This window comes from Protopterus annectens, chromosome 1.part1 (assembly GCF_019279795.1).
Source record: "Protopterus annectens isolate FY-2018-M chromosome 1.part1, PAN1.0, whole genome shotgun sequence".
NCBI classification, from domain to species: Eukaryota; Metazoa; Chordata; order Ceratodontiformes; family Protopteridae; genus Protopterus; species Protopterus annectens.
Genome location: NC_056726.1, coordinates 935074781 through 935091814, shown reverse-complemented (window position 1 = coordinate 935091814; position 17034 = coordinate 935074781). Strand labels below are relative to the sequence as shown.

Genomic DNA, 17034 nt, shown 5'->3' with positions numbered 1-17034 from the left:
TATATATATATATATATATATATATATATATATATATAAAAAGATAGAGATGCATAGATATGGGATTACTGAATTACATCAACACACCACAATGCTGACTGCAAGAATGTAGACCAGAAAAGGTCAAAAATAGAAGCACTGACAGTCAACTGCATATGCATGAGTAAAATCCTTACCACATGCAAAAAAAAAAATACTAAATTTGTTTTTGCAGGGGGGACAAGACCCTCTGTAACTCCCTCCTGACTCCCCCACTATATATATATATATATATATATATATATATATATATATATATATACAATCTCTTTGAAAAGGGGCTGTATTTGTCGACTTTTTGTGGTTAATCAATAGTTCATTGACATTGTGCTGTGCCAAAGTAATTCAGTGGACCCATATATGTATATACATATATAAATATATATATATGTATATATATATATATATATATATATATATAGAGAGAGAGAGAGAGAGAGAGAGAGTGTGAGGGGGAGAAAGAGAGAGATTTTATATATATATATATATATATATATATATATATATATATATATATATATATATAGATAGATATAGATATAAATGTGCGTACAGGGTATCATAAATTAAATCTCTACTACAGACAGTTTTGGAATGAGTTTTGTGACAACTGCCCCAACAACGATTAATAAACTGAATAACTTTGTTTCAATATTACCAGCATATCAGATATTTTGTTTATTATCCCCTGTTCCACATATATTTCATTTACCTTTTTTTTAATTTATTTGTTGCATTTACATTGTAGTTTATTTAATTTATTTCAAGAGGTATGTTTTGGGCTTTTATGTTTAATTCAAATACTCAAGATTTTGTCTGCAAGCCTATATCTATCTTATAATAACAGGCTGTCTGCCACCTTTTTGCCAAGATTATGATGGGAAAATGCAATATATAAAGTGGGTTCTATTATGAGCATTATGGGAAATAATATGAATAAACTTCATTAAGACTGGTAAGGTAATAACTATAGTTGGCCATGTATACAAATTTAAACCATGGAATAGATTTCGTTTTATCATATTGAGACATGGTCTGAAGTCTGATTTTTTTTTGTTTCCCCATCTCTGGCTACAGACATATACACTCACACTGAATTCAAGTTCCCACTGCCCTTTACTTTTCACTCAGCCATTTTTACTCCAGTGTTAGATAAGAACTTGAATTGTGATGTCTTAGTCTGCCATTATACTCATGGTTGAAGGGCCTTATGGTCTCCTCATACCTGTATTCCAACCTCCCAAGGTGGGTCTATTGCCTTCTGGTGTATTTTATCCTGGATTCTGTGGGGTCATATTTATTTGGAAACAGGATCCTGCTTCTCATAATAGGTTCATAGGTAAATACTAGGTTATCAGTTTGTAGACTAATACAAGGCTAACCAATAATCAGAGGTAAGACTCAAACCTCATTCCTTGTATCTCTAAGGCAAAGGCTTTAACCATTATGCCCACCTCATCAACAGAGACTTATTACTTAAAAAAGTGTGCAGATCTCTCAACTGTTTCTCATTTTTTTCTTTCAGTGGTGACCCAACGTGAGGTTATAACATTTCTTCATCAGCCTCAAAAAGTAAAGACAGCAATTACTAGCCTTTTATTAAAGTTATTTGCTGATGAGTTGGAAGAAAAGCCACCATTTGAATATAAATGCTTATCAATAAAGTAGAGTGTGATTTTGCAATGTCTTTGGGTCAAAACATTTTTGGTACTAATGAAATGACTGAGTAACAAGCTAGTGAGGCACTAAAACACCAAACAGAAATGGGTAAAAAATTAACATGATGAATAATTAACCTGCAAGCAGTTTTGTTGGAGGACATTTCCCCTGTATCCTTAAATGGGAGCAAGCCCACACACCCCTTATACTGTTATGCGTGTGTGTGTGTGTGTGTGTGTGTGTGTGTGTGTGTGTGTGTGTGTGTGTGTATGTATGTGTGTGTTTCTGTATCTATATATATATATATATATATATATATATATATATATATGTATATATATATATATATATATATATATATATATATACATATATATATATATATATATATATATATATGTATTTAGATATAGATACACACAATCTCACTTTCACTCACATGCATGCATACACTTGCACACAAACAGATATGAACACACACACACACACACACACACACACACACACACACACACACACACACACACACACACACACACATACACACCAAATGTGCTGTTGCAATGCCTTTGTATATATTTTGGGAAGAATGGCCCATTCTTATATAGTACTCCCTGATTCTAATAAATAGTTATTCCATGCAGACTTTACACTGTTGCATTCCCACTAATCGCTTTCTTTCTTTAGTCCATGTGTACAAATCCCAGATTAAGATTGCCCAGTGACTAGTCCAAGTTAAATTGTCTTGAACTGCATATGTTTAGTGAGAACAGGCTGAGACAGTACTACCTGGATGACAGGCTTTTAGTGCCAGAAGAACAATAAGCACTACTTGCCATGTATGTGCAACTGCTATAGCAATTTATTTTCATTTGTAACTATCTCTAACTGACAACATATTTCATATTAAAGTATACAAGAGTACAATCAGAATATAAAAGATCTATTGCAATACTTGTATAATATACCTGGATGGCACCCGCATAAAAACTTGGAATGCAGCCAATAGAAAGTTCCTACCATTTTCCCAGTGAAGTAACAAATATTTTATTTTTGTCCAAATTCACCTTCTGGTTTATCCCTTATCATATAGTATTTTTCTGATACCTCTATCAGAGTTGGCATATTGGCACATACAGTTTTCAACTTATGTAAAAAGCATTCATTCTGAATGCAATACTATCCAAGCCTGCTATGAACCAGTTTCTTGTAGGATAAGGGCTGTGAGTGCTGGAAAACTGCATTCACTTAACCTGTAGCTTCATCAAGCTGATTGACAAGTTTTTGACTGCTTGATAACACAAAGTGTCTATAGTCGGGTCCATCTCAATCATCTTCCCTGTCCCATCCCCATTTCCCACCCCCACTATATCTGTACTTATACTATTATTACTCTGCCCACATCCTTTTTCCAGCAAATACCATAATAGTTTATCACTTTACTTCTTGTCAGATCTTAAACTGATTATTTCCCCATTGTACCAGTCCCCAACTCTATTTCTTATCACCTAAACCATTTGCACACATTTTTCTCTGTGCAAACTACTTTCTCTGCAGTTCCAACCTCTCACAGATAAACAACCATAGCCCTCCACTACTTACTACATACATTACTATACATAGCAAAATCACCAATCTCTATTAAATTAAATTAAATTTCAGACACATACATCATCTGTTAGCCTTGCACACTATTGCAAAGTTAACATCTCTCACAATTTTCCATAATATTTCCAATTTACCTATAAATGCTTCTACTTCTTACTCCAATTGCAAAACTAACATCCTACCATAACCTGCAAGTAAACAGCTATTGTTTCCCCACTAATCATTACCTCTGCAAACCCTCCACTAAAAATATAGCAGTCCAAATATCCCCATCACTCCACGCAACAACCTATGTTGACATGTTCACATTTAAATACATACAAATACATGTTAAAAATCAACAAGTAATATTTAATAAGAAACTGAAAACAAACTTACACTACACTAAATTTCTCATCTCAGTCTTAGTGGTAATATTTATCCAAACCCAGATCCCAAACACATATGACAAAACTCTCAAAAAAAGCCACATAGCTAATCTCAAAAGTCTACCAGACATTCCCTGTAGAGGAACAAATTTATTTCTAATAAATGCGAACCTCAGAAGCATAGTAAACAAGATACATTAATTTCATGCCAGTCTATGCCAATACTCCCCTGACACAGCAGTCTTAACTGAATCTTGCTTAAAACCAGAAATAAAAGATAGTCTAATCTCACTCCCCAGCTTTAACATATATAAACTAGACAGGAAATACAAATGCAGTGGTGATATAGCAATTATTTATTAAAACAATTTTGAAATTAAGTTACACAACCATAACATTTCAAAATTCAACAGTGTTGAACTCCTTCTCTCAAAACTCAAAATAAATGCAAAAACAAATATATTACCATCATTAGAAATCTGTATCCCTCCAGGCAATAATATAACAACAGCTGAGTACATCTTCTAGTGGACATCTCAAAACACTCACCAAGAAACCAACATTATGGGTGACTTCAACATTGATTGGCAAACTTGCAGTTCAGAAACTCACTAAATCTGCATGGATTTAGTAGTGATTTAGTTTACAACTAGGTTTGATAAGAAAAAAACAGACAATCAATTCTGGACTGGATATTAACCATTAACATTTCAAACGCAAATCTTACAGGATGTCCCCCTGATGATATTAGTAACTATTTCTCAACCTTCTTGCTGAGACAACATCTGTACCCAAGCAGAACAATAATATATAAGCAAGTATGCAACCTGAAACACTTTAAAAACAAAACTTCATCTCCTCCCTTTATCTACACAACTGGAATCTATTAAAAGTACTGCCACTAGATGGTTCTGTTACTCTCTTTAGTAATAGCTTCCTAAACATTCTGAATGAAATGGTTCCACTGAGAACTCGAGTTACATCAACACCAGCCCCTTAGCTAACATCAGAAATCATGTGACTACTTAAATAAAAAGACAAACCGTGGAAACTATGTTATTTAAACAAAAAGCAAGAATCCCTATAAAACATTAAACAACTTAGAAACCTTTCAAAAAAAAAACAAAAAAAGATAAACAGTCAAACTACTCCAACATCCAAGGAAAAATACCAAAACATCCCCAGATTATTCTGGTGCACCATAAAAATGCTTTTCCAGCCTAGTCAGTATTCTTCTCCCACCTCTCACTAACAACACTGACAGTATAGCAACACAGTTGAACTTCTATTTCCATAACTCTCTCCTATCACTCATCAAACAAAATGCCCAAACTTTGCCTCTGTACCCCAAACCCTCAATATAAAATTGACAATTTCGCTTTCAAACCTGCCCAAACCTCCACAATAAGAAAACTGCTCATCAAACTAAAACCAACCTTAGTAGCAGATAAATTACCAGCCAAATACTTAAAGATAGCAGCTGAAGCAGTTGCCTACCCTATTTCTACACTTATTAACAGCTCAGCCACATAAAGCCATGTTCCAGCCATATGGAAAACATCCTGCATCATTCCTTTGCACAAAGGTGGAAATTCAACCAAATTCTCAAATTATAGGCCACCAGCAGTCCCATCCCCACTACTGAAAGTACTATTTAACTGCATTCTGTCACAACCCATTAATTATTTCACCAACAAACACCTATTAACCAGTAAACAACATTGTTTTTGTCCCAATCACAGCACTACAACCATCCTCCTCAAGTTCACAAATACCATTGACTAAAATGAAAATGAAGGCAAATTAGTCTTGTCCCTCTTCATAGATCTATCTAAAATATTTGATGCTGTCTTTCATCAAACATGTTACAATAAACTAGCCAAATTTGCTTTAAATGCCACACACTGATCCCACCACTGAATATATCTAAGAAAACTGGAATAGATATAACTAACCCATTATTTAACTTTCATTCAATTAAGTATGGGTCATAAATTAATATATACATGTCAACAAAATGCCCCACACTCCAAAATATACTCTAATTCTACTCTAGTAGCAGAGACCTTAGATATTCCAACAAATCCCTCTTGATAGTAAATAAATCAGACAACAATGCTGAGGGCTCTATGTACTCCAGTTATAATTCAAAACTTTGGAATTCTATCCTACCCAATCAAACTAACAGCCAAACTACCAGTTTTTAAAATTCAACTTATACAGCACCTAAAGTGCACACAGAAGTACATTTGCTACACACATGGCTAAGTTCCATCTGTATTTTCTCCGCTAAATGTTATGTCAAACAAGTAATACTTATTATCTATATTACTTCTCAGCCCCTTAGCGCCTTTTTTCCCTCTCAGATTTGCACTCGCATGCAAATCCTCTGACCATACTCATCCACTTCTCTATAGCAATAACTGTAGGCCTTCGACTGTAAACATCTCTATCACAAATCTCTTTTTCTTTCTATACCTCCTTTCTCCACATCTTCCTTTCCCCTCATCTACTTTTATATTAATACCTTTTACTTTCTAACACTTGTTGTCCTTATACACCTCTTTATAGTCCACTACTGTATGCATCACATGATCTAGATTTTAAAAGACTGTTGTTGTATCCTGTATTTAATTATGGAACTATGTCAGTGATTACTTGCTGAGAAACTATGTTAAGATTACTTAGCTAATATTGTCCTATGAAACTGCATAAGATTTCAATTTCCTGTTGCACTTTGAATTTTATGTAACAAAAAAAGTAATAAAAATGTATAACCGTGTGTACACTTGCATGCAGCTTTTCTCCCCAGTCCTCTGCTGAAAAAGGTATTTTCCCAAGTTGGACTTTCCCAGGTAATATAGATGGATATATAGATATATCTATATAGATATACTACCTTCATGGTTGTACAAACATAAAAAAGAAATTCAGCTCTGGTTCCTACATAAGAACAACACTAGTAGTGATTTCCAATAGAAAAAAGTTATCTGCATTTTGTAACTCAAGCACTTCATTCAAAACAACACAAGGCTTGGAGAATTTGGTCTCGTGGGCATGTAGATATTTCTTCTTCAGTACAAAGATCCTACAGAATGGGTATTCAGTTAAGAATTCCTAGATGATAACATAAGTAGGAATTATAAATAATATAAAGTATCTTCCTTCTTTAAGTGAAGAAGTAGCATTTGTGACTCCCACACCCAACAATGAGCACGATATGAGGAAATAAAAAAAATCTACTGGGTGTGGAAGACCATGATTAGGCAAATATCATTCTTTCCTTTTTAAACTCTCTAAGTTTTGGAAGAAAAAAAGACAAAGAATCTCTGGTCTTATTTTCCATTCCTGTGAGAGCAGTGTTTGCAGTACCTCTCAAAGAAGTGAATTGCTTCTCTTACTTTTTATTTTATGATAGCTGAATTTACTCTTCTCTTACTTTTTAATGTTATCATAGCTGTACCTGTGTGTTTAGTTTACTTGTAAGTATTGTGAAGCCCTTGAATGACCTCTGGATTTGCTTCCTTCTGAGAGTATTTATTGTGAAAATGTTAGTGATTCCTTGAAGTACTAAGGTTTGAGTATAAGGCAGCACAACTTACTATAGTACTGGAGCTCCCTACACCAATGATTTAATTAATATGCATTTGCTTCTGGTATATCTACCATGGAATTACTTTCCAGTGTTTAACTTCAAGTTTAGTTTGGTATGTTCCTTGCCAGTCACTGTAAATCAGTGAGTCAGTGGATCTCATTATAATGATTTTGTATTTGTGCATTTCTTATACATAAATATATTCTTAGTGCACATAGTTCATCTGGCTTTGCCAATGTCATTGCCATATGTTTTCTAATACAGTTTATTTTGGCCCACTTAGCATGTGCTCCAGCTAACTATCAACTAACATGAATGGGCCCATGTTGGCATTTTATTTTAGAGTGTTTGGTTCTACCCCCCCCCCCCAACCAAACACATCCACAAAGCTGGGACCACAGCAGTAGCTGCTTGGGAAGGGCAAGTGTTTCAGAGTGTGACAGCTTGCAGGGTCTTATCCATTGTTCTGCAAGCTAGGGGATATATCTCTGGTCTAACTAAAGTGTAGCTACCATATCACTTATGTTACTGTATCTACTGTCATATAGCTTTGGACCACACTTCTATGCTGAATCCCAAATGGCAATCTGTCATGTGATTACAGCATAGCCTATAATCAGCAGGGATGTATAACATTACAGAAAAAAACATGTTGCGTAAGGAGATAAGCCAAAAAAATTCTTCTTCACCCCCTTACCCCATACCCAGCTCTTTCAGCTCCCAAGTCAATAATCAAACCAGGGTCTTTCTGATCACGGTTGGGGCTCCATCCCACTATGTCAGTGAGCTAGGGGTTAAATTGTTTTTGTTTTTCAACATAATTGTGTTAATTTGCATATCCTTGTTTTCTGTGTCTACCCACAGTTATATCTTTCAGACTCAGGCAAATAAAAATAGATAAACACAAAAGCAGGATGAATATGATTTAAGTGGTTACAGAGATTTTCCTTCTGAATTTGGTTAAATTAAAAACATAGACAGGAAATAAAGGATTTGAGTAGCTTCAAAATAAGTGATATGCCTAATGCTTTAAACTGTACTGATCCAGTAAATATGCATTTAACAAGTTCACAAAGAATATATCAGTCTGCTGATGCAAAGCTAACTGTGCTGCTGGCAGTTCAAGTTATGCTGCAAAGCACAATCACTGTCAATCTGTAAAGAATGAAAAAGGGTTATGTATGCAATGGAGCTGATTATGTATGCAATGGGCTGATTATGTATGAAATGGGGCTGATTATGTATTCAGTGGGGATGATTATGTATGAAATGGGGCTCAAGTGTTATTTCTTTATACCCAGGGGTGTTGTAAGGCAGGGATCTGAAGGACAAGAGATTTGTATTCCCTGAGTGTGAGGTAATATATTTCTCATACATGCCCATTGTGCCTTACTGACTTTGGAAAATAGACATGTGTTTTCATTTTTTTCTTTCATTCTGAAGTTTATATTTAACAGTACATACCTGATACTTTTATGTTTTAAATTATCTTTTAAAGTGCAATGGTTTCTTCACCAATTCAGGTTATTTCTTGTTTAGATTCTAGTGTTTCAAGTATGAATAATTTTGGCATGAAAGTTTCATAGTAGTTATTTTGGGGTCCCTTTTGTCAAACTGTTGTTTGCTGCTGCACAGTTTCATTTATAAATGTAACTGTGTTGTCATCTTCATAAATCGGGTTTTGGACATGACTTGCACAAATTCACTAGCATAGTTCCGATGTAGCATCATGAAAATGTTAACAGAGTTATGGGCATTTGTTGAACATAATGTCAAAATGTGTTTTTTTGTGTTTATGCTTTATTTATTTTTATCTATGCAGTAATGCTTGCTAGTTCTGTCAGAAAATTGTGTATATCCAAGAAACTGCCATTTCTTTTACTTAAACAGTCATAAAGAAGATGGGAGTAATTTCTGTTCGGTGGTACTGAGCATCCAAGGTTCTAATAACTGTACAATCACCTGATTAAAATAACAATATGTGAATGTATTAAATATTCAAACAGTATTAAACAAAAAGAGATTGCAAATAAAGAGGGCTATCCTATTAGTTATCACTGTACTTCTGGATGACACTTTTTTTCTTTCAAAAATATTTATGCCAAGGTTATTTTCTCTGCAGTACATCGTGTGAGATAGGGCAGTACTGCCAGCCCAGCTATCTGGGATTTTGTAAATAATCATATGTCATTTGTGGATATCAACATGAGTCATATGCTTGTCTTACAAATGTATTAGAACTATAGGTTATGTGTATATTAAACTACAGGTATGGAAGTGTGTGTTGAACAGGGTTTGTACAGAACTGAGCTTCAAGCATGTGCCCACAGTGTACCCTACTGGAAAAGAACAGAAGTGTATATAAACTATATACCTGTGCAAATGTATATGTTTTAATAGTAGAAACTAGAACATATAGAGTTGACTTGCAACATTTCAAGAAAATAATTGAAATGAAATTGTTTTATGATTATGCTATGAATGTTATCTCTCAGTTTCAGTGCAGCAGCAGACACAATGTCTATAGAAGTTTTTTGTATTGTCTTGAAAGAGAAGTAATTACTAGGTTTGAGATGTATAATTGTTTTATTGTTTTATGACTTCCAGGATCTGCAAACATCTGGGAGATATGTGTTTTTCACAAGGAAATGTCAAATGCTACACTGGGGTTTTAGCTTGAGAATTGAAGTCAGGTGACAAAAAAGTGATGTCATCCAACCTAACCCAGCACTGATATATGATATTAATTTAAGAACTCTCTGAGAAACTGTGCATTTTGTATCTTGTCTTTGACCTAGAAACATCCACTCATTACCACCTTCTGCACTTCCCTTGCTATAAGTAAGTTTTTAGGGCATAGTAACTCTTTTAGATTCATATAGGAATATAATAAAGTATAGCTTAGATGTTTTCTTTATTTATTTGAGACTGTCCTGCAATGTTGTTTTAAATATTCCTGTGCTTTTGAACTCTGATGTAACTGATTACTTACTGAGTATTGTCTTGTTATTTTACTATTTATTTATTATTAAATATATTTAGACATATCTTTGTGGCTGATATCTGTAAGACATATTTAAGCTCTTAGGCTACTTGCATTTCTGTTTGGTGACACCATACAGGCCACTCCTAAATAGCCTTGCTCTTAGTCAGACTACCCTTTGGATTGTTAGTAACATTACACAGTAGGATTGGACACCGTTTGTTAAGGGCCTTAGAGTAGCTGATAAAGAGGTGTCTGGTGGCAGCTGGAACTACCTTACAGTCCGGGCCTAAGGGGGCATAGCTAGTAAACTTGTGCCAGCCTTTCACCTTGTGTGTGTGTGTGTGTGTGTGTGTGTGTGTGTGTGTGTGTGTGTGTGTGTGTGTGTGTGTGTATATAAATAAAATCTCAAAGTGTGTGTGTCTCAGCTACTTGGGCAGGGACACGAAGCATTGGTTAGACAGAGATGGTGCTGGAGGACTTAGCTTGGCCACTCAACTGAGATGTGTACTCTGTAGCTGTGGCAGTGGGGAGTCATACTGTGGATCTAGAGTAACAGGCAGAAGCCAGCCCCAGACTGACTGTGGTCTCTGTGTGCTCTTAAGTGAAATTACTGTGTGTGTACTTTTTATCCTCCCAGTGTGTACATCCCCCCACTGTTGCCAGTGGTGAGGATTGAGGCTCCTTGATTACTGGGCCAGTGTTGGGGTGTTACATGTTATATTGTGAGAGCCACTTGTCAACTTTTTTGTTTTTTCCCCTTTTCTCCACTTGGGTGTGACCGTGAGTTCGGTATATATAAGTTTTTTTTTTAAAGGGGGGGGTGTTGAAGGGGCTTACCCTTGCAAAAAAAGAAATTTTTTAAAATTTTTATAGATGTTTTAGCTCAGTGTTTTTGAAAAGTAATTAATTTCTCTATAAACTGTGAACTGAAAAGAAAAGATTGTTGACAACTTGTAGATGAATCACTGGAGAGTTTAATAGGGAAGCTATGTTGTGTGATTCTAGAGAAAATGAAATGCTTTAGATTTTGAAAACAGCTGTGTCCACAAGAACGCTTACTTATTTAGCAATATTTCCACTTCTCTTAAGTGAGTGATTTTGTCAAGTAAGGAAATGTTATCTGTTTAGAGTTAATATTAACTGAGATGGAACAATGTTTCTTTTTTAATCATGTCATGATGTGTGCAACTTCAGTGCACTGTTAAATGAATAGGATATGTGGAGGCTGCCTGCAAAGTCTCCTTTCTTCACAGGTCACCAAAGTCACTGCTAACAGAATAGCTGACAGTAAGATTCTGTAGGCTCTTAGGAAGAGGGATCTGTGACTGTAAGTGATGTCTAGGTGATATACATTATTTTTCTCCCAAGCATGTCCATAGTTGATGGACAGCTAATTTAACAATCTGACTGTTAAATTTCCCTTGTCCATTTTATTTATGTTCAGTTAATAATGCATCTTTATTCTTAACAAATTGGCTCAGGTGTGCTCAGTTAACAGGACTATCATTGCTAAAGCTTTTCAGGTCTTGATTTCTTCTGATCTTCAGCTGTTGACGTTGCTATTTTAATAGGATACTACTGCTCTTCTTATCAAATAAACTGAAAAAGGCCTGAAATAAGAGAACAATGGTAGCCATTTAAGTGCACCATTCTAGCTGATGTGATTCAAGTACTTTGACACATTTACTTGAAAAGGCTGTATTTGCAGTAACCACAATTAAATCAGATAAAAGCAGCAGAATATACATGGCTGGGCTGTGCAGTGTAACTTAAAATAAAAATGTAATAAAAAAAAAAATACAAGCATTATTAGAATAAAGAGGCCAGATGACTGCCTCAAATATTTGTCTGCAGCTGGAAGAATGGTGTTTCAGTTTGATGACTGCACCTGAACTAAATTATACTGTAGACAAAGGCTTAAGGAAAGAGAAGCATTGAATTAATGCACTTTATAAAACTTGACAAGCGCCTAAATCCAGAAAAACTCCTGCAAACTAGGACAGTTATGGAATCAGCATAAATGTTAACACATTTCACTATAAAACATCTGTCTTGAGCAGGTGTAGCTGCTTAAAATAAATAAATAGAATAAAAATGGAAACCTGACCAGTCTTAAAGCAGAAATGTCAATGCAGACCACAAAGGTTTACTGTGATAAGTACTTAACCGGCATTTCTCTTGAAAGTTTATACTGGAAAGTAGCAGTGAAAACAATCGTGTGTCAAACATCAAAAACAGAGATAAATTAAAATCCTCTCCCCATCTTCACAAGGCCCAAGCACCATAAAGAAGTCTCAACATTTAGTAAGCATTAGAGGGTAACATTCCATACAACTCCAACATAAAAGATAATGGGTACCTTACGCAATGTGAAATACAATCAACTGTCGCCATTTGTGCATAAAATAAAGTGGTGTGAGATCTCAAATGCTGTTTCTGTATCTTACAAAACTCAACAGGGAGAAGCAGTCTTGAACAGCAGGACTTCTTCAGTATAACAATATTGCTAGCCCCCCTGCGGTAACTGAAAAATATACTCATACTGTCTTCTCCCTTGTTCCCCACTTTTGATAAATCACTGAAACTACAATATCTGTGAAGGCTATTAATTAATCCTGATCCAGATGATTATAATATAATACTTGAGTGTTATATGGATGACTGAGATCTCTTGAGGTACAGCAACTCAGCTAGTGATATTTCATGACTTCCTTTTTAATGCTGTCATGAAACCCATAGAAATAAAATGCATATTTGCCAAAAAACACTGTTAATTCTACAGCAAAGGACACCAAAATAAATGATTAGGTTCGTAGGTAGTTACTAGGCTTGCAGTCTAGGGGACCATCGAGGAGCCTTGTCTAAACTCCCAGTTGTTCCTAACCACTGTATGGTTAAGTAGCTTGCTCAAGGCCACATAGTAAGCAAATGAGAGCTAAAGGAATCAAACCCTGTACCACAGGAACTAAAGCTCACTGACTTAACCTGCTACACTGTATCTCACTGACAAACAATCTAGGGCATAGGGGTAGGGGTAAGTATAGTGGTTACATCAGTGGTGCACAACCTTTTTATGGGAAGGGCCACTACACGAATTCTTAATGCATCTGCGGGCCACCTCAAAACATAGTAAGTCGTTACAAGTTAATAGGTACAGGTGACTGGCATTTTTACTTAAGACAGCAGTCATGAAATTGCCTGATTTCTACATCAATTTTGCATTTAACTTTATTCTGGCTTGCAGCTATGACTTATTACAAACTCTTGCAGAAAGTTACTACTGTTTACAGACAACAAGTTATAAACAAGAAAGAATAGTTACTTCAGCGGCTAAAATTAGAGGTGTTCGCAACTGCAGTCAATGGGGTAAGTAAGTAAGTGCTGGAAAGTTTGCATGACTGGAGTAGGGAATAGCATTTTTTCACTTTTTTAAAAATGTTTTGGTTACTCTCTGGAGGCTGGATGGTGTTGTGTCATGGGCCAGATTTGGCTCCCAGGCTGAACGTTGTGCACCACTGGGTTACAGTGTTTACCTTTAAGACACAAAGTGCAGGTTTAATCCTCACCTTAGGAAGCATGGTTAGGCTTAAAAAGTTTCCTGGGGTGGGTCATTAACTTAGTAATTATCTATAAAAAACAGCTATCTATTACACATTTGATTTATTATTAAGCTGTGCTGTCCTTTTACGACATGTCCCAACCCAAAGTTGGACAATACTGCAAAGGCAGATTACCACTCTGGAAGGTGCAGAAAACTACTTAAATTGCAGCTGGCTTGGAGAAAGGTCAGGAGAGATTCAAAACAAATGGTGGTGGCCAGCTACTAATCACCATCAAGAGTAGAAAGCATATGTGTCAAAAAAGCTTTGCCAAATAAAACTCACCTGTGAAGTTGTATTAAAGTAAGAGCCAAACAACAGACTGATGAACTGGCAGATATGGAAATGTAGTTTCAAGAAGAAATGAAGATGTGGGGAAATCCAGGAGTCAAGGAAAGAAATGAAAAGATAAAGATGAAAGTGCTACTGTGACTGAGAAGACACTGTACCAAAATCAGTGATCAAAGATGGGCGAGAAGCAGTTGAATGTGAGGGTCTATATTATCTTATCAAAGAGGCATTACAGCAAATGCCTCTTCATCAACCCGTAAAGAATGAACCGCCAGTTCTGAGAATGGCCGATTCAGCAATTTTTTTCCTAGGGAAAAAAAATGCTTGGGCATCAGCGTGAATTTGCCCCTTTCCCCACTGTAGTGCGAAGTTGGTGTATTTAGTTAGGGGAGTGTGGGGGGGGTGAAGCCCCTCATTTTTATGTGTTTGTAGTGATGCTTCATTTCTGGCTGGATCAGTGATTTTTTTTTTCCCTAGGAAGAAAAATCACTGAATCGACTGTTTGCAGAACTGTTGATTTGTTCTTTAGGGGTTGATGAGGCATTTGCTGTAATTCGTCTTCGATAAGATAATATAGACCCAAATGTGATTAATGGATTACTGAAAAGGATGTGGAGTATGGAGAAGTTGCTTTGTTGTGATCCATAGTTGTAACAGAGAGGTAAGAAAGGGCCACAGACAAGTAGAGTAAAGAATGAAGAGTTGCTGAGAGCTATAAAATCTTTAGACACAGATATGGACAAGCCACACACAACAGGCAAAGATGTTCAAGGAAGGTATAAGAGAATGGAGATCTGTTCATTAGTATGGACAAGCCACACAACAACAGGCAAAGATGTTCAAGGAAGGTATAAGGGAATGGAGATCTGTTCATTACCAAAAGCTGTTTGCTGAAATTCCTGTTTGCACTTAATTTTAAATCGTTTTTTTCTTAAAACTTGCATATTTTCTGTCCTTGACCTAGCACTCTTGTGTGGGGTCATTTACTGCACTGTTATAACTTGATATTACTTGTGAACCTCTGCTATCTCTGTAAAAAACAAAAACAAAAAAAAAATCTTGCTTTATTCCCACTTTTCTGAGAGTTAAAAAAGTTCAGTTACAGGCTTGCTGTTCCTGAACTGTTTGAAAGTTTCTGTGAGGCCATTTTTGCTTGGGCTGGAGGAGGGTCTCTCTGTTGATCAGTGGCAGTGACTAACATTGAGCAGCTTCCCTGCCCCCCGTAGAGGTGGTTACTGATTTGAAACTGTAGTTTTATTGGCCACTAGGGGTCATTTCCATAACTCCTTCATCTTCCTCTCTTAAAACCCAGTTGCCTCATGGTTTGGGCGTCTTTTCAGGCTTGTTGGCTGTTGGTGAAGCACCCTCCAAGAGGAAAAAATGCTGAGAGAAGAAGGGAGCCACTTTTGAGATTTTAAGTATTTTTCTCTGTTTATTTGCTAAGTTTTTCTGCATAGCTGCCTAGCTTGAGCATTTTCTGGCTTGTTAAACTTGATTTCTGTATTAGTAGCTGTATTTAGAGCACAACCAAAAGCTGTTTGCTGAAATTCCTGTTTGCACTTAATTTTAAATCGTTTTTTCTTAAAACTTGCATATTTTCTGTCCTTGACCTAGCACTCTTGTGTGGGGTCATTTACTGCACTGTCATAACTTGATATTACTTGTGAACCTCTGCTATCTCTGCAAAAACAAAACCACAAAAAAATCTTGCTTTTTCCCACTTTTCTGAGAGTTAAAAAGTTCAGTTACAGGCTTGCTGTTCCTGAACTGTTTGAAAGTTTCTGTGAGGCCATTTTGCTTGGGCTGGAGGAGGGTCTCTCTGTTGATCAGTGGCAGTGACTAACATTGAGCAGCTTCCCTGCCCCCCGTAGAGGTGGTTACTGACTTGAAACTGTAGTTTTATTGGCCACTAGGGGTCATTTCCATAACTCCTTCATCTTCCTCTTTTAAAACCCAGTTGCCTCGTGGTTTGGGCGTCTTTTCAGGCTTGTTGGCTGTTGGTGAAGCACCCTCCAAGAGGAAAAAACGCTGAGAGAAGAAGGGAGCCACTTTTGAGATTTTAAGTATTTTTTCTCTGTTTATTTGCTAAGTTTTTCTGCATAGCTGCCTAGCTTGAGCATTTTCTGGCTTGTTAAACTTGATTACTGTATTAGTAGCTATATTTAGAGCACAACCAAAAGCTGTTTGCTGAAATTCCTGTTTGCACTTAATTTTAAATCGTTTTTTTCTTAAAACTTGCATATTTTCTGTCCTTGACCTAGCACTCTTGTGTGGGGTCATTTACTGCACTGTTATAACTTGATATTACTTGTCAACCTCTGCTATCTCTGTAAAAAACAAAAAAAAAAAAAAAAATCTTGCTTTTTTCCCACTTTTCTGAGAGTTAAAAAAGTTCAGTTACAGGCTTGCTGTTCCTGAACTGTTTGAAAGTTTCTGTGAGGCCATTTTTGCTTGGGCTGGAGGAGGGTCTCTCTATTGATCAGTGGCAGTGACTAACATTGAGCAGCTTCCCTGCCCCACGTAGAGGTGGTTACTGACTTGAAACTGTAGTTTTATTGGCCACTAGGGGTCATTTCCATAACTCCTTCATCTTCCTCTCTTAAAACCCAGTTGCCTCATGGTTTGGGCATCTTTTCAGGCTTGTTGGCTGTTGGTGAAGCACCCTCCAAGAGGAAAAAACGCTGAGAGAAGAAGGGAGCCACTTTTGAGATTTTAAGTATTTTTTCTCTGTTTATTTGCTAAGTTTTTCTGCATAGCTGCCTAGCTTGAGCATTTTCTGGCTTGTTAAACTTGATTTCTGTATTAGTAGCTGTATTTAGAGCACAACCAAAAGCTGTTTGCTGAAATTCCTGTTTGCACTTAATTTTAAATCGTTTTTTCTTAAAACTT

At 36.1% G+C, this 17034-nt stretch overlaps 1 protein-coding gene across 2 annotated transcripts in view; it reads left to right on the top strand.

Annotated features, from left to right (window-relative positions):
* TMEM8B (transmembrane protein 8B) overlaps nt 1-17034 on the top strand; it is a 2953746-nt gene that overhangs the window by 1721388 nt on the left and 1215324 nt on the right. The gene's annotated exons all lie outside the window — the stretch shown is intronic.